The 24,286-nt window shown below is 31.0% G+C and overlaps 1 protein-coding gene and 1 long non-coding RNA gene across 5 annotated transcripts in view; one reads left to right on the top strand and one right to left on the bottom strand.

The window, feature by feature from the left end:
* The window catches only part of SK (small conductance calcium-activated potassium channel), a 237,333-nt gene extending 224,147 nt beyond the window's left edge, over positions 1-13,186 (bottom strand). For 3 of the 4 annotated variants that reach the window (XM_076405132.1, XM_076405134.1, XM_076405135.1), the window contains exon 1: positions 12,980-13,180. The gene's annotated coding sequence lies outside the window, so the exon portion shown is untranslated. Of the gene's footprint in view, positions 1-12,979 lie in introns of all 4 variants that reach the window. The other variant, XM_076405133.1, reaches the window with a different exon arrangement.
* On the top strand, positions 6,061-10,079 carry LOC143197056 (uncharacterized). The gene is made up of 2 exons (XR_013005916.1): positions 6,061-6,858; positions 7,059-10,079. It is a non-coding gene; the product is annotated as an uncharacterized LOC143197056 (long non-coding RNA).
* Positions 13,187-24,286: the final 11,100 nt, after the last annotated feature.

The following is a 24,286-nucleotide window of genomic DNA, read 5'->3' as shown; positions in this document are numbered from 1 at the left end:
AAATAAATATTTTACCGCATCAGTCTTGTTATTTAATAGTCACATAAGAATTATCTATAGTTATCTACGAAATAATACACACAATTTAACCTTAAAGATTATACGGTCTTGAAAGTTTAAAAAAAGTGGTCTTAAAAATTACGACAACACTAATAAATTTTCCAACAGTTTCAAATTAACCGTACTAAATATTTAAAGAAAATCCTTTAGACATTTTCTTGAATTCAAAACACTTTTTTCTTAGAATACTATTAGTCAGTAGACAACAATTTTCAAACACTATGGGTGAATTTCATTTTTTCTTCATGTTTTTCAAAACTTTTATAAAATTTTTCAGCTTTTTGAGAGATAACCCGAACCGAATGATTTTCTCAAAACATCTTTGGAAGCCAACTTTATTCCATTAACTTTACAACCATCTGTAAAGCTTCTTTGGGTTTCAACAATGATTTCAAGCACTTTTTAGCATACTTAGCGATGATGCACTTTTCGTCCTTCGTAATGATTTCAAATATGACTCACTCATTTTAGATTTTAGCGATTCATAAATGAAACCTTAATGCAATAAATATTTCACTATTGTTGTGGCATTCTTGGCCACTTCCTGTGGCATCCACTCGTGCATAAACACTTCAAAACTGTTGTATTGGTCATATATAGCTTTCAGGTTTATTATTTTTGTAAAATTACTTTTTAACTTAATAATATACCACCTATGATACATAAATTGTGATACCATTTGGTGTCACGAACTACTTATATATCTGTAGCGACCGTTACGACCCTTTAGGCTACCACGCATTCACCTACAGCAAGTTCAAAGGTTGGCAACGCCGGCGGATTGGTACCATACAGTTCCCGGATATAAAAGACCACCACGACGACGTCTCGCTCTTTTTTCTTTTCTCTACGCCCTTGTAACAGTACCACTTGTAGCGCTACCGTACGTCCTTTACCTAACCTAATATCCTGTCCATTCCCCCATCAATCACATGTATCAATTTACATCGAAATAAACAAGTATTTCTTCAACCAGTATTTTCAGTTCTCGTGCGAATTCCTTCTACAAAATAGTACTGAGTGCTCGGACAAACAATCGCATCGACAGCCACACATTCCGACCGACCGACCAGACGAACATTCCTATATATTATTCTTTCAATAGCAAAGGGTCTTTTGTATAACAATTAAGAAAGCTTTATAAAATGGCTACTAAGAAAAAAATTCAATATAAATCTTAAACAAACATTTTCATATTTCATCAAACATTTTCCCTACTATAAATATTGCTTACTGTAAAAGACGACAAGATTTGAAATTTATGTAAGCTGTATCTTAGAAGAACCATATGGCTTTATGTATTTTTTAGCGACTTTAAAAGGACAATATTGGTACTCGCATGTGATGAGTTATAAATAATGTAGTACATAAGGTTCTTTTAGTCCGTTTAAATATTTGAACATGAAACATTTGCTATAATACCCATGGAAAAATCCTAATATTATTTTACACGATCTCCCTTTCATCCCTACGATGAATTGAATCATAAATATTACAAAAAATATTTGCATGAGATACATTAAATCCAGCAAATACGTCAAGTCATCCTATTTACTATTTATAGTAAAGCATTTTATGCCCTTAAATAATAATAATAATAATAATAAAGCTTTAAAAATAAGTAATTTAACGTAAAATAAAATTGTATTGTCGCTATAACACATTTTAATGCTATATAAGAAATTAAAGGGATTGATCCTCAATATTTTAGAAGGCCTGTTCCATATTTATTTCAAGTTGGCTATCGATCGTGACTCCATTATATTTAGTTGAGTGTTTTCTAGTTATGTAGTGGCTTCCCTCCTTATGGGGACCTTGAATAACAAGGGCAAGTGTTGCATATTTTTGTAGTGGAAGTTTTCGTAAACAAATTGTATGGTTATATTTAAGGGCTAGGTTGACATACAATCTGATAAAAATAGTTTTATTTCTCTCTCTCACTCTTTTTAAAATACAATATACCGGCTTTATATGATCAATAATTACTACTAATTGTTTTGTTCATTCATCGTTAGTACGACAGTTTTAATTGATAGAATTTTTATTATCTATTTTTCACATAGTCGTTTTAATGAAGAAAATTTGTATGATGAAGGTAATGGATAATAATGGATCTGAACTGAATAAATTGGAAGACATACTCTCAAGTAATTATAACAATAACAATTAAACTGGGAGGGACACATAAATGATGTTTATTGTAATTATTCTTTATGGCATTCGTTGTGGTAATGTTAATATAGTTTTTAAGCTCAGCCAAATTGCATTTAATATCCCCCCACAATAAACATTGCGAGAATAAAATCCATATTAACCTTAAACATGAAGCCATCTGTTGGAAAACAAAGGAAACCGCTCAAGAAAGTAGTCGCGTGTCGAAGACAAATACAAAAATACGTACTTTATTAAAATTTTATATATTTAACCTCTAGAATCCTATTTTGTCTGTCGTAGAAAACCAACGCATTTATCATAGCTGATGTAATCGGTGACGTTACTATGACGTCGAAAAAAACCAATAAAACGAAGGACAGAACTGTTTTTCTCTCATTTTTAAAATGGATGAAATGCGTTTCGAACTATTTTCTAGATTTGCGTTTTTATAAAAAATTTACTTATATAATATATTTCAGTACCGTTGACGCAATTTACTGAATTATGAATTTTATTTGACACCATTTCATTTTTTTTTTCAGTACTAGAGTATCACTATAACTCAAATTAAGGATATATTTTTAAACGTTTTTCGAAACTATTCATATTTATGCTACAAACTGGTAACAACAAAAATAAGTTCATTATAAATTACCATTTTTGTAAAATTTTATTTAATTTTTTAAAATTTTAACAACGGAATTAATTTCTTTATAATTCATTAATAATATTTTAAAAATAGAAATTAATATTATTTCACTTATAAATTAGTTTTGAAGCTTTATTGTGAAAAATCGGTACAATGTATTTTATTCAATTTTATCGTCCATCTATAGCCTCTACTTTTTTCCCATATTTTAGTCAATTTACGGAATACATTTAGAAAGAACGATATACCTTTTGAGGCTATCCACGAATTGATTAATTCTTTGATATATTCATAAAAAGTGAAGCGCTGCTCAGATAGCTCCCGATTAATATGTTGTAACAAGTAATAATTAATAGGAGCAAGGTCTGAAGAATAGGGCGGCTGGGAAAACTCCTCCCACTTTAATGGTTCTACCGGTTTTGCAACACGTTCGACGTTATCATTCTGAAGAATAACATTGTTATGCCCTTGGTTTGGTTGGTTTGATGGCTTCATTGAGTAATGCCTTCCAATTTTTTTGACTGCTCAGAGCACTATTTGTATTTGGTGTCAAAATCACCAATTTAAAACGCCGAAACCAGTATTCACATGTCAATGGAACATGGTTACCGTAAGCTTCACAAAGAATTCGATAATTTTCAACCTCCTTTTTCTTCAAATCCATGTAAAAAAGTCAAACTTTTCGCAAATGTGATTTACTTGATGTAAATTCGAACGTTCACCGAACACATTTTTGTTCACACTTTGACGAAATTACACATACAATTAAAATACATACAATTAAAGTTACAATATACTTGATGAGATTTAAGATACATCCACACTATCTGTTATAAATCCTTTTTATTATTTATTATAACAATCTAGTAAATATACACAAAAAAGATATTTATTTTTATTCTAATTTGCTAGGGCTTTAAAATTACAAAGTAGATATAATACGATAGATACTTTGGACTTAATATATATTTCATTGTTTTCAATGTTCATTGAGTTTTACCTATAACTCCAGTGAACTATATCAAATGGTCTAACTCCCTTTAATCCTCTGGCTAAGCCAGAAGTTCCTCTGATATAATTATGATGTTGGAGTCTGATAATTTTTTTTATCATTTAATTAATAAATATTACGACTAGTAATAATGTAACTAGTCGTTTCCGTCTAACCTACAATTTGTCTTTATGCTTAAATCTAGGTATATAACTAGGAGGACCCATCGGCGTTAACTCAGTCTCTGGTGAAATAATGTTTATACATGTCACTGGTAAATTTTTTAATATTTGCACCTCATTACACAACACTACACAAGATCAGATGGTTTGATTCTTTTGAGTCTGTGTCCTGTTCTGGTGGTATCCAATAGTTGCAATATTTCAATATTCGTATGAGACTGGAGTCTTTCTTCATGCCCCCTTGCAATTCTCTTGATTTCTTGACTGACTGTGGGTATCTGAAGGTCTCGACCCACAATACCTCTCAGAACTTTGTTCTGAAAAATTTGTATTTTATATATGTTACTCTTTGCAGAACATCCCCGTAATTGTACTCCGTATGTCCATATAGGTTTCAATATTTGCTTATATAATAGCAATTTATTATGCACTGATAATTGTGATTTTCTTCCAATTAGCCAGTACATTTTCCTATATTTCAATTCCAGTTCTTTTCTTTTCTTCTTTATATGTTCCTTCCAGCGAAGTTTTGCATCGAGATTCATTCCGAGATATTTAGCGTTGTTGCTATATGGAATGATAGTGTTATTTAATGTTATTGGTAATGTTATAGCTTGTACGGTCTATTTATAGGTGAACTGCACATGTACAGATTTACTTTCATTAATTTTTATTTTCCAAGCTTGTGTCCAATTATTTATATTGTCACTTGCCTGTTGTAATTTTCGTGAGGCTTCTTCACTATTGTCTCCGACAGATATAATCGCAGTATCATCAGCAAATGTAGCCATCGTGTATACACTTTATATAGTTGGATGTTATGTTTCTTACTATGAAGAAATCTAACAGGTCTGGGGTTTTCTCTTGATCAGTCAGCCAATAAGTTGGTTTTCCAGTTGACATGTAACTACATCTTAGTTCAGTAGCTGCTTTATGCAGTTCATTGCCTTTAGTTGCTGTCATTCTGGATCCCCATCTTGTATTTTTTGCATTAAAATCACCTCCAATTATAAATTTTTCTCCCAGGTTGCTTAGGACATTCAAATAATTGCCCTTTTTTCTGATTGTGTCTTGGAGGACAATAAATTGCAGCTATTGTAACCTTGTATCTGCTTGATTTAATAGTTATTGCTGTTACCTGACTTTCTGCTGTACTGATCCCAGGTTCTTGATGGTGGGAAATGTTCTTTTTTATTATTATTGCACTTCCGCCTCTTGCGGTGTTAGCTGGATATCCAGCTAACAGGATAAAATGTATATCCTCTAAATTGTATAAAGGATTCTTTTGTAAAATGAGTTTCTGATATTAAGCAAATATCTATTTTTTGCATATCTAGAAATACTTGTAGGGTAGCGTGATGTTGCTGGATTCCATTAGCATTCCAAATTGTTATTAGGATATTTTTGTTTGTCATTTCGGATTTTTGGGGCCACAGGCCTAATGTTTTTCATTTCTAGTTTTTCAATCCTTTCGGAAAAATATTCCATCATTTTTTCTTGTCTGTCCAGCTTTCCTATTAGGTTAAGTAGCAATTTGTTGGTGATTGCTTCATCTTCCTTGGTGTCTCTTTGGTTACTCATTTCACCATTAGCGTGGTTATATTTTTTCGGTTGTTTCTTTTCACTCATTGTTTCTTGAGGTTTAACTTGAGCTACTTTATTTCTCCTCTCTTGTAGTGCTTTAGCAACTACACATCCTCTTGCTTTCCAACTTGCTCAACTTGCCGGATGTGCTTCATTGCAGTTTGCACATTTCGGCTTAGCTTCTTTGGGTTTTCTACACTCTGTGGTGATATGTTTACCTGAACATTTTACACATTTAGGTTCTCTTCTCCAGAATTTCTGTGTGTGTCCATACAATTGGCATCTTTTTTATTGCGGTATTAACTTCGATTTTCTTAGAGGTTCGATTCTTATTTCAACCTCTAAAATTCTTTGAATGCCAAAAATGGTTTTTGTATGCGCATCATGTTCAAAGGCTAACATAAATAGAGGTAATGGCTTCTTGTGGACTAAAATTTCTCCTTTGTTATTTTTGGTCTTTTATTTTTTTAAAATATTTGTCGCATTTAAGCATTTAAGCCCATTTTAGTTTAGTTCTGCGATAATTTTTTCACTTTTAGCTGTTGATGGAAGCCCTTTTGCCATAACTTTGATGTCGCTGGTTTGTTTGTCTTAATAAAAGTGCCATTGCAGTTTCAGCAACTCTAAACAATTTATTATTTTTGTGAATGTTGTGCGACATTCGGCGTTCAGTTTAATTTGTCCATAGTTTAGTACCGTTGCTTTGAATACTATATAGTTGGACCTCAGTGTTTCGTATAGCATGTAAAAGTCGGTAACATTACTTACGATAATTGAGGGTGGCCTGGGCATTCTAATTTCTTTACTTTGTTTATTATATTGTTTTATTTTTATTTGCTGTGGTGAAGATACTGGAGAATTATTTGCTTTTCTTTTTTATTTTTAAGCGTTATCCAGCCTACTTCTTTCTACAATTCTTCTTCATCTGTTTCGTATGTAACAATTGGACTGCTTTTGTTGGCTTGGTGGTTTATCGTAGTTTTGTCCTTGCCCTCATAGCTTTGTTTATTTAGTTGTAGCTGGAGGGCATTTATTTGTTTTTGCATATTGGTTAATGCAATTTCAAGACTCACCGCGCCGACTTTTCGTTCATCCACGCATTGTACAGTGCCTGTTCGTTCTGGGTTCTAGTTGCGTTCTCTACATTTTAAAACTGCAATATGTGATACGCCTGATGTCGATGTTTCCATTTTATCTGTTTTTTGTGCAGTGTTCTTCTCCATATTTTTTTATATATTGTTGAAATAATACTGTTATTTTGATGTTTCAAATTATCCTACGCCACATTTGTGGTCCAGATTTCGACCCTTAACGTTTTATGGCATTTTGCATTTATTTTCTACTGTACTGACCTTCTTTTCCGATTGCACTTTTACTTTTTCACCAGTCTGTAAAATGTTATTGTTAGACTTTTTTTAATGCCGCATTTGTGACACAGATGTTGCACCTTTGTTTCGTTTCACTGACCGTCTCTCCGAACACCAAATATAATAAGAAATTAAACACAGAGAAGACAAATAAGCATTCCATTAAATAGAATTTACAATGATAAATACATACATAGGAAGTTTAAGTTCCAAAGAAAAAAAACGAAATATTGCAGTGACTGAATATGGCCGAATTTTTACTTTTACAATAATAATATTTTGTGTTCAATAACTAAGTCAAACTTCCTCCATGATGATTTTGTTCCATGTGATCTTTCTTTCCGCTTCTTTATATATTTTTAGCTTTTCATTACGTTTTTTGTACCTCACTGATGCCAAGTTCTCCGTTCGGAAGTTTATCATGTGGTTCTAAAACAATCCACATGTCATGTCATTATTATTCAGCACCAAACTTGCAAAACTATACCAGAAAGTATATGATGATGCTATAAATCGTTATATAATCGGTAATACTCGAAGATTATATTATTAACACACCTTTCTCGATGATTCCATCTTTTTCTGAGCTGTTCGCTGGATCTTGCACCCAAAAGGTTGATTCTGCTCCAGAGTCTATGAAAAATTTGTTCACATTTAATTCAGCAGACATATCTAAACCATTATAATCTGTGTCTCTGAATTTTTTCCTAAAATGTACACTCATTTCTGATAGGAATTCGAAGAGAAATGTAAAGAATTTACCTAAACCAACGGATTTAAAGAACCTCCAGTTTATAGATGTCACCATCCTGAGATGGTAAAAGCTTCTATAGCATGACCGACTGGGCTTATTTTACTTCATCGGAAAATGATACTCTCTTCTCCTATATTATTGATCTTTTGAGATTAACAATAGCAGGAAACCCATTTTTTAATATTTTAGTATTGTCTTCATTAATTCTCAAGCCATATGACTCTCCAGTGTGAACTATATCAAAAAGAATGCTAGAAGCCTCAACATATGTATCATATAGAGCTATCATCGAAGGAATACGAACTTAAGAACGGTCAAGGAGTTTGTATGATCATATTGAACACTATATATGTTGTTCAAAACTTCTCGCATAGTTGCACCTATGTTAAAATATGTTAAAAAGCAGTAGAGAGATGACATCTCTTTCGTGAACACCATGAAAATTCTTATTAAATACAGCAAATATATATTAGATAATGTATAAAAAAGTGACATAAAAATATCAAATAAAAGTTAAAATAATATAACAGTAAATAGACCCAAAGAATTTGATTAATTAATTATTTTATAGGTCTACAAGAAAATCATTAACAGGTTTTCTAACAGAAATCGCTAGGCTTAAGTATGGAATATTATGATTTGACACATATGTCATTTTATTCTACTGACATCAAGCTTCAAATCTATACATGTTATATTTTGCGAAAGTAACACGGCCATAGATTTATACCTTTTTGAATATGTCAAATTTCGTATCTGCCAGTAGAAACTTATGGTGAGTCTGTTCTAATGTTAAAAACATGTGAGGCCTGGTTTGGGAAATTCAAAGGTGGTGATTTCGATGTGCAAGGCACCTTCTGACAGAACAAAAAAGATTAAAAATGCAAAACTGCAGTAACTATTGAATGAATACTCCACCCAAACTCAAAAACAGTTAGCAGATGCTTTAAATGTGGCCCAATAAAAAATTAACGATCAAATTACAAAGACACATCAATTGAATAACAGTCAAATAGAAAATCGGAAAATCGTCTGTGAAATGCTGCTTAAAAAGCAAGACCGGTCAAGTAAGCGTTGAAAGCACTTGGATGAGATGTATTATTGCATCCAGCATATTCTCCACACCTTGCCCCATGCGACTATCGACTTTTGGCATCAATGGGACACGTGCTTGCATAGCAGCACTTCGCCGATTTCGAAGAAGTTAGAAAATTGCTCGATGACTGGCTTTACTCAAAGGACAAACAGTTTTTTAGGGATGGTATCCATAAATTACCTGAAAGATGAACAAAATGTATAGAATCAAATGGTCAATACTTTGAATAAGTCAATTTTGACATTTTATTGAAAATTATGTAGTGTTTTCTGAAAAAAAATGGGGTCATAACTTTTCGATTCACCTGGTATAAATTAGATTTGTATCGATACATTAATATCAACATTTTTGGAACCTTTCTTGTTACTAATCCAATAGCTTAACTTCAATAGTCGATAAATATCAGCGAATTTAGGACGAACTACGGAATAGGATATATATTTTTTCGACCGCATGTCAATTTTTGCCATTAATCCTTTTAACAGTTTCCAGATCTACATGAACAGTCGCAAAGTATCGATGAATTTAGGACAATTTAGGAATAAAAGTTCTATTTTAAGAAGGCGAAAACGTCCATATTTGGAAAGCGCGCCCTTTAGCATCAAATATGGCACGAAATGTTTTAGTTGCAAGAATCAGAAGGGCTGCCGTCAACTTAATAAACTTTTCTATCATGCTAGTAAATTAATAATCTTCCCATGGCGTGCTTTATTACCAATTAAATTTCTTCCATTAATCGATTGCTTACGGACGATAATATTGACATATAACGTCTTATGATTTCATATACTTCAAGATTTTTATTTAACAAAAGGGATTTATTATTCTAGATGTTCATTAGCAGTTAAAATTTAAAAACAACAGGTTTATTTTAAATAATGTATTATTAACAATCAAAAATGTTACTTATATTTATTAATATTAATATAAGTAATATTTTTGATTAAATATTACTTATATTTTTATATTAGAGACGACAACACAAACAATTGTAATGAACCAAATTTATGGGTTGAATTACATTTTAAAATAAATTACAAGAATTGTATTACTTCAAAATGGAAAATCCTTGAGAAAATGACTTTCGTATGCATTTTGTGGGAGATATAAAAACAATAAGAAGTCAGGAGAAGCTCAATGTGGTTAATTAGTCGTTGTTCTGGTATTTTTTTGAGTTGTGTAGGAGGGCCTTGGTGGAAGATCATATTGTTTTGACATATTCTCCGATTTTTGCGTAATTAACCAAGGTTTTCTTCTCAAATTACTATTCTTAACCCATTTGGGATCCTAAATATCAGATTCACACTACTACTTAGCTTATTATTACGACTCAAAAAAACAAAAAATTGTCACAAAATCGCCACAAAAGTGTTTTTATTCCATTTAAATGTGACACTCATTATTCTATTGTAAATATTTCTGCATCTCAAAACCTCAACTCAAATATATATGTACCGACATCTCTTTCGGCCAATCAACAATCTAAATTGATCGAAAAATGTTTTGATCTGATTAAAGTCATTTTTTGGAAGACCTAATCTTAATGAGAAACCCATAGTACAATATCCCAAATACCACTGTTGCTAGCCACAGAAATATAATATTCTAAACAAGAATGAATCCTCATGAAGCAGTAAAAACATCACTTGCCAACTTAAACATTATAAAACTATTTAGGGAAGCTTAAACTGAGTTTGTCAAGTATCATCAAAGGAAATAGCTTTAAAATGATCACATACGTTTGGTACAAGAGCTAACAAATGACGCTGAGGTGTAGATGTACAAAGTAAAATGTTATTAGCAAAGAAAACTGAAACTTATATCTTCATTTTGGGAATAGGAGAAACTACATTTTAATTTATTCAAATGATGTCTTTCAATGTGTTCAATTGATATCGATATCATCGATGACGACAGTTTTAGCAGCTCGCAATGTACTACTACACTTTGCTACTCCCACGATATGTACAGTAACAATTTATAGCCATGAATATTTTGTACGGTGTCGATGTGGATGACTTTTCTGGACTAACCCACGACTCTTCGTACTTGGTATTGTCGTATTAGATGAAATTTTCATTAATTTTGATTGATAAACAATAAAATATTGATCCTGAAACCATTTGAAATGGCATTTTCAATTAATTTGTATGGCAGTCCTATTTTTAGATATTTCCCCTCATATATAAACATATCAAAACAGTTACTTAATTAACTGATAAACTGGTTGAGAGCTCTTTGGGAGTTTGAGGAGAGACATCGAAATCACTACTTTTAAATCGTTGAAACGAAAACTATTGGGATATGGTGGAACAGCATCAGCAACATGTATAAATCATCATAAAATAGTAAGAAATATCTCACAACTTAAACTATGTGAAATTAATCAGAAAAACTCAAAATTTACCTCAGATAATTGTTAACGAAAATCACTAAGCAGCATTCAAAAAAATATGTGCTTAAATAAAAAGGATATTAAAAAACTTAGATGTAGATTTGTAAAAGCAAAAATGCTAGAACAAAGAAATATGAGACTTATTATATATTTTCGATAAAAAAAACAAGCAACTGGATGCGATATTAATGTGAATTTGTTATCTAAAGTTCGAATAGAATAGCAGTAGAGGAATATTATACAGAATGTTAACATCAGGACACATGATTTTATTAAAGGCATACTTAATGCTGCAACAAAATTGTAAAAAATAAATATTTATATTTTAAAATCACATTCAACTACTATGGCATTACTTCAAAATGAAACTCTATAATATCACAAAATACCGAAAGTACTCCAAACCTCTTCAGGCTCTACTATTTCCGAGTTGAAGTAGAAACTTCAGGAAATTTGAAATAATTTTTAGCTAGAATATTGTCGAAGATTACAGGGTAGTACACAAAGAGAATTGATGCTATTATTATACGTTAAAATTATAATAATATGAAAAAGTTACTGCGGTCAATGGTAACCCTACTTCTTTGACTACTTCAATATAATTAATACTTGACAAATTGTTTCTATTGAAATTATTAATAAATATTGCTGATTAGTTATTAATAATATATAAACGTTTTTTTTATAATTATACAGTTAAATAGAGTAGAAACAAATTATTTAATACGATTAAACTTTAATGATTACATTTATAATGATGTTTAAACAGACGGGTTTGTTGAAAATGCATTTACAAGGTAAGGAAATGTGCACAGCTGTTATGGATGCTAAGAAACAGACAGCATATTTATCCGGATTATTTAAAAATATCAGTGCATTCCTACCGACATGTTCAGAATAAAATTCTATTTAAAGACATCTGTAAAGCTCGATTTGGAACATACCCTTTAAGTTTCAATATCGTGAAAAATGTGCAGTTAAAAAGGATAATACAATTATTAAATAATCGCTGTTTTATGCTAGAAATTTAATTAATGCGATTAAATAATTTTGTTAATTTTGAACAGAGTAACTAAAAAAAATGAATGTTAGTATGATATTTATGAAAAAAAGATTCATTATATATTTTCATGGCGCTACCATATTAATATTATTCTGTTGGCGTGTTTTATTACTAATTAATTTCTGTTATCAATCGATTGTTTAGCAGGAAAATATCATCGTTATCAATGTCGTAAAATAGTTTCATGTGTTGTATAACGTCCGTTATAAAAACAATAAAAATCATCAATTCATTCCACAAATAAAATATATAAACTTGACCTGATGGTGGATTTTTATGTAGACTAATAACGGCTTCGTGCGCTTATTAATAAAAACGACAAAAATACGAAGGACATGTTTTATTAAAAGCGGTTTTAATCAAATCCAGATATACCGTAGTAAATAAAACGGTAAAACGGGAAATAGGTAAAAATTCATTAAAAATGGAACGTTTTTAATATTTTATCGTTCCGATATAACCATCGTGATAAAAGATGAGGTTATGAAAGAGTGAAAAGGTAGAAAACAGGGGGGAGGGTGGGGATAAGGGCTGGTTTGTTAGTGGTGGTGGGATAAGCCAATTGGGGTTGACACGTGAGCGCTTTTAAAAAGTTTTTGAAGTTGTCGTCAAGACGTCAAAACTCTTCAATAACGCGTGATTATAAATATTTTTTTTGTGATTGATTAAATAAAAATGATTTACCTGTAATCATGATGTTAATCAGGACGAGGAAGTTGGGACTCTGCCAAGCGATGTATTGGACGAGCACTAGAAACAAGCGTAACATGTCAAAAAGTCGTCATCGTTTTTCGGTAATTGGATAAACACGGTTTATCAAGGGACAAGACGACTGTGAACTACCGGCATCGGCTTAACGTTCTTTGTGAATTCACCGACTAGACTACACGCTGATGTTCTGGACGTCGGTTTTTCGGCATCGTAGCGTCGATGTGCGCCGCCTCGTGAAGCGAACCCAGTGGCGTCCGTCAACGGACTCGAATACGAAATGTTGTGCATCGAAATAATAGGCCAGATGAATGTCATAACGATTCCCAAAAATACTGATTAATAATAAAAATATACTACAGAGAGATCATCAGAAATACATTTATTTTAAAAGTAAAAGTGGGATTAACAAGATTTTTCTAGAAATAAAAACACTAAACATCAAAATTTGTCATGATAAGTCAAGCACTAATCAAGAAACAATGACGTCATTTAAAATTTCCTAACCACTTTATTTTTCATTTCCATTTCCGCATCTCGACGTTTTAACGTTTATAGAATAGAAGTGAGTGAGTATTCCAGGCACACAAAAAAATATGAGAAAATATTGAAAACCATCAAGTAAAAACGGCATCAGTATAACACTTAGCAAGAATAAAGTAATAACTCTAAAGGGCATCCAATAATAACACACTCACCAGTTGGGAACATTCACAATCACGAATAGTCGCATATATATTCACATTTGCACTCTCAAAATGTATGCGATTATCTTGCATTAAGTTTGAATAGGATGGGCATGACTGTTTCACAAATCTTACAAATCCAAAACACAGTGACAGTCTCGTTAGATTGTTTTTTCAACAGATTCATGAAACAATATCAGATTTGTTCTCTTTTTTCGCATTTTCCATTGTAGTTTCTTTCTTTTCGATAATATTAATCGTCGTTAAATATCAGTTATAGAGCAGTTGATAGACATTAATTTATTTATGATGACATAGCATTCAACGCACTATACTCTCAAAATTTGCATGTAGTTGTAAACAGATTAGTCACTAAGTAAACAAATTACCATCGACCAATCGGCCTCATCTTCTCGGTAATGTTTGGGATAATTGTGTGAGTCTTGATCTAAATATTATATAAAAAAATAATGTATCTACATTGACTTTATTAATGGTGGTAGAATATTAATTTTTCCAATTGTATTTTAAATAATGACTCAGCTTTCTGTCCAGTTCTTGTCATTTTTATGGAATTAAAATTCCATTTTAAGTACCGCTTGATTATAATTAAATATCAGTCTAATTAATACAATGTGAATTTAAATCACAAAATAGAGTCGGTCTCGATGTTGATTAGGTAAAGTCTTCGGAAACTTTCTCGGAAGAAGAAGAAAAAAAACTCGAATGCAAATTAGAACACGATTTTTCGATATTTAAATTAACTTTCATGATTCCATTATGGAGATGGTGGTAAAGTTCCTGCTTCCACAATTTTCGAACTGCTAAAAGTGTCTTTTGAATTCCGCCAAAGCACTGCAGTTTTTTTTTTTGGCCATAGAAAAATTATGTACGGAGCCAAACAAATGGCAATTCCGTAACAAAAAGTACAAAAGCGATTTTTCGTGTTTTCAAAGGTTTGTAATATAAGGAAACGCTTTTATTTTTGGTGTAATTCGATAAGGAATAAAGTGGTGAATGCAAAATGATTTATTATGGGTAATTTTATACTACCAAATGCGAATTAAAATGTAAGGATTGATAAATAGTTACAGTTTAAACACTCATTATAGTGACTCATTATATATAGTTATGTTACATTCATTTCAACCCTGGATCGTCTAATAATTTCGTTAGTACAAAATGTATTAAGTTGAAACAACTAAATCATCTTAAATTTATACTTCAGACCCGTTAATTTTATCGCAGTGGGTACATAGGTGTAACTAACTTAATATTGAAGATTCGCCGACAGGCTTCACTTATCAGTATATGTCATTTAGTCAAAGTATGAACCAACATTTGAAGAAAAAGGTTGCTGAAGGTTTCAATCCTGCGCGAAGCTTACGGAAACCGTGCTCCATCGATTACAACTTGTGAATACTGGTCCAAAAGCGATTTTTAAAGATTGGTAATATAAAAAGTCGTTCTATTTGTTATAATTCGATAAGGCATGCAGTACTGAATACAAAATGATTTATTATGGGTAATTTTAAACCACCCAATACGAATTGAAACGTAAGGATTGATAAATAGTTATTAGTGACTCATTAGATGTAAGTATATTACGTTCATTTAAACCCTCGTTCATGTAATGACTTCATTACAGCATTATAAGTTAAGCCTAAACAACTAAATCATCTTAAAATTATACTTCAGGCTAAAAATCAGCCAGCTTCTCAAAATTATAACCATTGAACAATGTTCAAAATTAAAATTGAAATTAGGGTATTCAAATAAAAATATTCCAATTTTATTTAAATATATTTATAAAACTAGTAAAAACATACTGTTAATAATCTGTATTTGTCTCCGAACTCTAAATTTGATAATTTTCATTTGATCTTCACAAATTCCGCGTAAATTATTTCCAATGCTCAACGGTATACAGTTTGTTTTGAGCTCCAAAAACAATATTTTAATACTAGATTTTAATATTACCACTCCAATAAATACGCGAGAAAATAAATTATATTTTATGTTGGCTATACCGATTATTACGATTAATACCGATAAATATGAAAACGTTAATACGTTTTTCAATTTATATTTGATTGACGGATATATAGAGTCAAATATTTATATAATATTCCATATTAAAATGCAATTATAAATATTATAAATATAGACAATGATGGTATAGGCTTTATAGTATAGTTGAAGGGTATTTTTTAAAAATTAATATATTGTTACTATTAGCTTGGTTGCTATATGGGATGATTATATTACTAATTGTTACTGATGTACGTGAACTTTCATGTTTGATATGTGAATACAATATGCCCTGATTTACATTAAATTTTATTCTCCATTTCTTCTATTCTTCCTATTCTGTCCATTCCATTACTTCAATTCCTTTTTTTGATATACTCCAGTGCCCTTTTTGGTTGATGTCAGTTTTTATACTTCTTTTTTTGGTGTGACCTTTGGTTAGGCCATCGAGTTCATTGAAGACATATCTTCAAATTCACTTTCATTTGTTCTAAATAATAATAATAACAATATTCTATATTAAACTGCAATTATAAATATTTTAAATATAGACAATGATGGTACAGGCTTTATAGTATAGTTGAAGGGTATTTTTTAAAAATTAACATATTGATACTACTCGTTATTGTCTAACGTACACTTTTTTTAACATTTAGGATTTCAAGGAAAATGGATTGCTGTAGAGTCCAAATAATGACCGACTTTTAAATTAATATTAAAAAAAGTGTACGTTAGACAATAATGAGTAGTAACAATAAGTTAATTTAAAAAAAAAGCACTTGAACTATACTATAAAGCCTGTACCATCATTGTCTATATATATATATATATATATATATATATATATATATATATATATATATATATATATATATATATATATATATATATATATATACCCATGTTTTAAGCCTTTTATTTTCTTTTGAAGGTACACCTACTCACTACCACCTAATGAATTAACTACACACGCTCTCTTACATATACACCTCTTACTCGGTTACATAAGATTCCATCCAAGATATTTAGCTTTGTTGCTATATGGGATAATTATATTACTAATTGCTGCTGGTGTACGTGAACTTTGATGTTTGAGATGTGAACTCAATATGGCCTGCTTTATATTAAGTTTTATTCTCCATTTCTTGGTCGTATTGTGGTATAGTCTTATTTTTTTTCAATGTAGAGTAGAACTACTCCTGTTTGATTCTGGATGAAGTTTGAGTCTTTAAATATTTTTATGTATTAATCATTGTCGTTCGATTATACCTAATTTTTCTTCCTGGTGGCTTTTCAGGTTTTACGCACATTATAATTTCACTAATTAAGTTGTGAGTTTTATAACTCCCGTGCCTTTTTTTAGGTTAATATTAGTTTCTATACTCCTTCTTTTTGGCGTGACTTTTGGTTAGATCATCGAATTCATTGACATACCTTCAAATTCACTTTTATTTAATCTAAAGGTTGGCTATAAGGATAAGTAAATCCTTTAGCTTTTTTTTATTTTTACCTGTCCATTTTTCATTTTCCAGAGCGAGTAATCCCTTTCCTTGTCATTTTTCTAGGAAGGTTATCATCTGGAAAGTTATTTATACATTTTAGGAATTTGCTACCATTTTCCAATATTTCTCTTTTCAACCACTGTTTTATATTATTTAATATATTTTCATTTTGAGATAATATTTCTCCTTAAACCTCCCGCTAAGTATTCTTTTAATTTCTGGAGTATTATTCTAAGCAATTTGTTGTTATTCTGTAGTTTTAGGAATGCGATGATGTTACATGATAAACTAAATTCGATCATGTTGGATTCAATCGAGGTCATTCCTCTTGTTTAGTATTTCATCATCTTGGCCCAAAGTTTTTTTGTAAAATTGTAACGTTTTAAATGCTGATAGCCATCACTAGTAAATTATTGTTACTATCCTGATTTCTCCATGCATATTTCTGTCTCTTAACATTTTCAATTAAATATAATTAGCCGGAGACATATATATAGCGAACTACTATATAGCGAATGAATTTTAATATTTTGAAAAATATTTTTTTACCCTTTTCCTAAACTAGATGGTATTATTACTGTATCTCCGATTTTACTCAATATAAAGGACACTGCCCTGTCTCGCAGTCCGAGCAGTGAACATATTTCATACTGATCCTGTTTTTATAGCAGGAATACAATTGCCCAGAGAGTCACGCATATCGATTTTAGTAAGTATTCTTGAATAAGTTGAACGATATCATCCAAAAATGCAATATATTTACAATTAATAGTAAAATCCGTAATTATGCAACATTTGTTTTGCTCTTTAAAGCAAAAGGAAACGTTAATTCGACACGGTTGAATCTAAATAATATAGAAAAACAATTAATATATCATATGGTTCTCAAAAATAATAATAATATAAAACTAGAGCCAAAATAATATAATACACAATAAAAACATAAACAATATCCTTAATTCGTTTATATATAAACCTAATGTACTGGTAATCATCAGAGGCGAGACATTAATGCCTTCAAGTCCCCCACTGGCACTTTCCTAAGCCAAAGTAGACAGTAAACTTATTGCATATCCGATTTTACTCAATTTAGAGGGCGCTGTCCTTCAATTCACTCCCACGCCGAACAGTGGACGTCCTTTTAACTCTAATCGAACGTTCCTATTCCATAAAATAATAGATTTAAAGGAGAAAATAATGTTCGAATTTTGATTTTATCATATTTTCATTGTCAGATTAATTTTATCTTTTTTATATAAATTGAAATCTTATTCAGATCAGAGTATTAACTCTGATAATAGTAGTAATTAGCAGAAAATATTAAAAAAAAAACAAATTAGTTTCTAGATATTCTTGAGAATTTTTTTTTTAATTTTAATATTTCGTAAACCCATAAAAAATAAAATATCTATTTTTAAAGTTACTATTTTGTAAGTAATTGTTATAATATATTTATGTATATGTAACTTCCTTTTAAAGACGTTTTTTTAGATTTATTTATTACATTATTACTAGCCGTTGTCGACTAACCTGCAATTTGTCTTTATATTAACTTAAATAAAGTATATATCTTAGAGAATCCATTGGCCATATCTTAGTCTCTGGTGAAATAATGTTTATGTATTACCACTGCTATTTTTCTAGTAAATGCACCTAATTACACTAGACTATACAATATTAAATGGTTTGATTCTTTTGAAGTTGTATAGCTTAGATATTGATATAAGAATAGGGTCTCTGCTCATGACTCCTTGGCAATTCTTTTGATTCCCTGAGTGACAGTTAGTATCTGAAGATATCGGGGCAAGTAATCAGTCTTGTTGCCTCTCGGTGCACCTACAATACTTCTTAGAAGTTTGTTCTGGAATACTTTTATTACATTTATATTAGTTTTCGCGAAACCTCACCATAATTGTATTCTGTATGCCCATATAGGTTTTAATACTATCTTGGATAATATCAATTTATTATGTACTAATAATGTGATTTTCTACCAACTAACAAATAAATAAATTCCAATTAATACATTCCCATGCTTTTATTGCAGATTGAACTAACAAAAAGGTACCACTCAAATTTAAGTAATGTATTAATAATTGTTGAAATAAAAGTTAACAAAATTCATGCACAAAATGAAATTGCTTTAACTATATATACTGAAATTTAAGACAGTTAATTGATCGAAACTTTTATTTTAATTAGTAATAAAAATCACAATAAATTAGTAGTAATAATAAACAGTCTTCTTCTAGTGAAACAAGACACTAAAATAAACAAATGATTGTTTATTTAATGGTTATTTATAATCAAATGATCACAAACATTGGAAAAATAAAACATTATTTAGAGAAAATACTATGCTTGCAATGGAATGTTTGAATAAATAACATTTATTAGGTGCTTGCAACTATTCTCGTCATTTTTGTGACTTAGAAAGGCATTTATTGAAAAAACTGGTATAATATATATTAATCAAAATATTGTCCGGCATAGTGATTTGGCATCGATCAATTGTTGCACTTCTTCAATGGTTCGAAACCGTGTGCTAGCCAAGCCATGCTGCATCGATCTGAATAGGTGGTAATCAAAGTGCGCTAGATCTGGTGAGTATGCTGGGTGGCACAGAGCTTCCAATTCAATTGCCGTCCATACAAATTTTCAGTTTGCAGTATAGTATTATTTGGTTCTAAGAGCTCCTGGGCTAATCCATGGCTTTTTGTACTTAGGATAATCTTAGCAGTTCCACATTTCATTGCTAGTTACAACACGTCACAAAAACGTCTTCTTTTTAATATAACTCGCAATGAAACCAAATTGAACAATGAACAATGACCCAATTCGAAATATATTTTCCTCCAAATCGTGTAATATTTCCTGCTTTTCATTTTTTTCATCGCATGTTGAGTTTATATATAATTAGTTTTTCTACTGATTGCTTTGAACATTTTTTGGTCTTTTGGCATTGACACCAAATGCACTACTTTTAAATCACATAAATCAAAATCGACAGTGGGGATATGTCGGAGCAACATCCCCATACATTTCTAAAAGTGTTTGATAGATTTCGGCAGCAGATTTATTCAATCTAAACAACAATAGTAATGAATATTGAAAAGCCAATTTCGTCTACCTCGAATAACTCAATAATACTAAATTGAAAACCGCTCTTTTATGAAGAGAAATGAAAAAAAGCACCTAAAACATTTTCAGAACAAATACGGCCAAAAAAGGTAAATTTTAATATAGGAGTTCCAATTTGCAAATGAAATTAATAGTTCAGTGTCATATCTTATTAAAAAAAATCAACCCTCGTATATACAGCAGGATATATTTTATTCAGACACGGGATATAATTTCACGTGATTTTTCAATGATGTTGAATTTCATCGATAACTCTATATTCTGTAATTGTGTTCATATCTCATCAATTATATATTACCCAAATTGAGCTACATAATGAAATTTGGGGTGAATTTTGAAAAAACCCGTAGATATACCCTACAATCGATGAACTTTCCCCCCCAAAAAAATCTAAATTAACCAACGCCAAAATACCAGGCCACATTTTTTCTTTTCTATCCGCCGTAATAATACAGAATTTATTTTATCGATCCTATAATACATTGAAACTCATTTAGACTGATCTTTTTCGTGATGAAATATGAAGTTTTATTTTTAACGCATCATAGATTTTAATGACGCTGCGAACTTATGAGCTATAAAGCATTACAAATTTAATTTTACGCTTTTTTGATCATCCGTTTTTAACAAATGCACTGCACGATTAATAATTATTTAAAAGGAAAGCGTCTGTTCGTGAATAGAACGGGATTTAAACGTCTATATCGGTGGTTTGGTTCCAAGACTGGGCCCGACAACTTCAAAACAAAAAGGATCAAACAATAATAAACTCAATTTCGACGAGGAAATGGGGTACGTAACTTTAGAAAGATGCGAGGACAATTTCACCAGGACCGTGAAGGTAGTTTTTTTGTTTATCTTAGCGGAATCCCGGAATTTTATAATCTGAATTAGCATTTTTATGGAAAAAAATATGTCGGATATATATAAAATATATTACAGGCGCTGAAGAATAAGTCGGCATAACAATTTAGGGGAAATAAAAGCAAATTTAATGTAATGCGGATAAAAAAACCCTTTTAAATGGACGGGGTTGATATTTTTATATATTTGTACTGTGATAAAAGTTTATATAAAATGCTTTATTGTATTTTATAATTGCCACTGCTTTATTATTATTTATTAGAGCTTAATTTAGACTTTTTTACACAGTCCGCAGTATGCCACAAAGCAACTTTATTACAACATTTTATTTATAACATATAGTGTTACTGTGTGTTTATTGTATCGGGTATATTTGTAATAAACTTCATGTTGAAGCCTCACTAACGCGCTTCACTTTTCGGCATGTGTCCATTTTGTCGACGAAGTTTGAACGAATTTTTTCGCAGTGCAAAAGTGCGCAAAAGTTTGAAAGTGCCTGAATTTGTACCGAGTAAATGACATTTACGAGTTTTATTTTTTATTATAATGTGAAGAAAAAGTCGACTGGAGGTCATGAAGAATGCTGTGTGAAGCTTACTGAAATCATGCTCCATCGATTTCAGTGTTAAAATACTGGCTTCGATGTTTTAAAAGTGATGATTTTGACACCGAAGACAAAGAGTATTCTGGATAGCTAAAAAATTTAAGACAATGATTCGATAGCATTACTCCATAAAACTCTCGACCACATATTGAAAAAAACGGTGAAAACACACCTGGAAACATTAAAATGAGAAGTACCTACCCACCCGCTGTACTCTCCAAACCTTGCTCCCTTCGATTACTACTTGTTCCCCTATATGAGTCGTGACCTGCCTAAACTTCTTACGATGGTAACAAAAAAATGAGTCGATTACCTCAAAAGATACATCGGTCTTTTGAGATGGATTCGATAAATTGTCAGAAATATAGGAAAAAGTAGTGGCTATCGATGAACAGTACATTGAATAAAATACATTGTATCGATTTTTTGCAATAAAGCTTCAAATTTGATCGACAATATTATATACTTATATGTGTTAAAAATTCTTTTGATTCATGATTTCGTACGATATGCAAGTATGTCCAATGGTTTTTCCAGTTCTTCCTCTTGTGCTCTCGGGCATGATCTTTGAGGTTACTTGTTTTATGTGTAGTAATTCTGGGGCACAATTTTCACTATAGTCTCTGCTGTTCGTTTTGTGAATCCATTTGCCTTTCTGATCCTCCGATTAAGAAGACCTCTTCACTACACTTTAATAAATAAGAATAAGAAACCGAATAGGTTGTTTCACTGTACACTGAGTATCCAAGCATTCAGTTTTCTCTTTTTTACACCAATTCATCCAAGAATGGGAATTTATTTTCCTACTGGAACTCCATAGTGAGTGTTAAATTCAGATGCATTTTATTTAAATGTTCATAGAATCCCTATAATGCTTCTTGCACTTGCGTCCATATGAAATTAGCATCGTCCACATATCTAAGCCATAGCAGAGGTTTCTGACTTGTTTTATTAATTATAGCTTACTTATAGAGCATCCGTAAACAGTTTTGTTGTCAGACAGTAGCAGTAAATCTTTAAATGTTCTTTCAAAATGTTTGGTATCGTTGATTTCTGAACATGAAATATTTATTATCTCCTCGAATATATTGTATTTCTTTTTTTGCTTATCGCCTCGGCTATAGGTTCGTTTGTGAAGAGTAACACTTTACTAGTAAATTCTCTCATTCCACATGGATATTTTCTTTACATTCTATGAAATGTTCTCGATAATGAAAAAGTTCGCAACAAAATATTCCGATTTTTCCACATAGAGTTGTAGCTGTTATGCATGGAATGTAGGTAGAATTTCAATAGGATGTCCTCGTTGTGTATCTTTTAGAAACTTATGGTGATACCTCCACGTCATATCGTCTTTGTCAGTTTTTATTTCAATGATTTAAAAGTGGCGATTTTGATGTCAGCATTCAAAGGCAAACAGTTTTTAAATAAAAATTATTGGATGAAAACTCAAACCAAACCCTCAAGGAACTGTCAGACTGCTAAGCAGTTGATTAATATAGTATTTCCAGACGTTTACATGCAACGGAAAAATCCAAAAAATCCACAAAATGACCAGAATACATGCATTATGAAATTGATGAGTTAAAAAAACTTGTCAATAATTTACAATGTCAAACAACAAACAAAAAAACTTGTTGAATCAGTGGTACCAACAATACTGCCAACCCGATGTCCCTCTAATATTGGTGTCTTTGGTGAATTTCCACCCTAAACCAGGATGATTCTATCGGGAATCCATTGGCTATATGAATTTTTCAGAGTGAACTTATCAACAGATCAGGTATTGGGATACTTGAATGAACTTATTTTATCACGACCTCTGCTTCAACTCTACTCAATTATACGTTTAACTGTCTGTCTGTCTTAAAAATGATACAAGAGACATTAATTATCTTCATTTGTACCTCATTCTCATGGCTTTGGGTAATGTAGATGTTTTTTTGAATCAACACATATATCATTTCAAAGTACTTATCTTTGATGTGTGTTCAAGTGTTTGTACATGTCTCCGCAAAATTTTATAACAACGATGGTTCAAAAACTTTGCTGACATTATTTTTTTTTGTTATGGTCAATTCTAACAATAATATATAAGATAATATAACATAAAACTGTAATACATTTTGTTATATCGCTCTACCGGCGAAGGAAAACTTGAAATAAATATCCAAATTGAATATATAAAAATCAAAAATGTAATGGCATTTAAATATCTAGGTTTATAAATCAAAGGTTCCATTACTTACCAACCAGAAAGAGGAAATGAACGCCAAAATTCGATTTTCAAGATTATTCACTTATTTCGTTAATAGGTCTAAACACTCTGATACTACAATAAACAGACTAATTTTTATAGCTTTTAAAGCTTTTAATGCGTTTTAACATGCCCAGAGTTCATACTATTAACAAATGTGCTTCAAGTATTTATTTATCATTGAAATAATCAAAATAT

The sequence above is a fragment of the Rhynchophorus ferrugineus genome, unplaced genomic scaffold (assembly GCF_030347505.1).
Source record: "Rhynchophorus ferrugineus isolate W39M unplaced genomic scaffold, kcgeb_rfMv2 rfM5, whole genome shotgun sequence".
Classification (NCBI taxonomy): domain Eukaryota; kingdom Metazoa; phylum Arthropoda; class Insecta; order Coleoptera; family Curculionidae; genus Rhynchophorus; species Rhynchophorus ferrugineus.
Note: the sequence above shows the minus strand (reverse complement) of the source record. Positions and strands in the feature narration are given on the sequence as shown.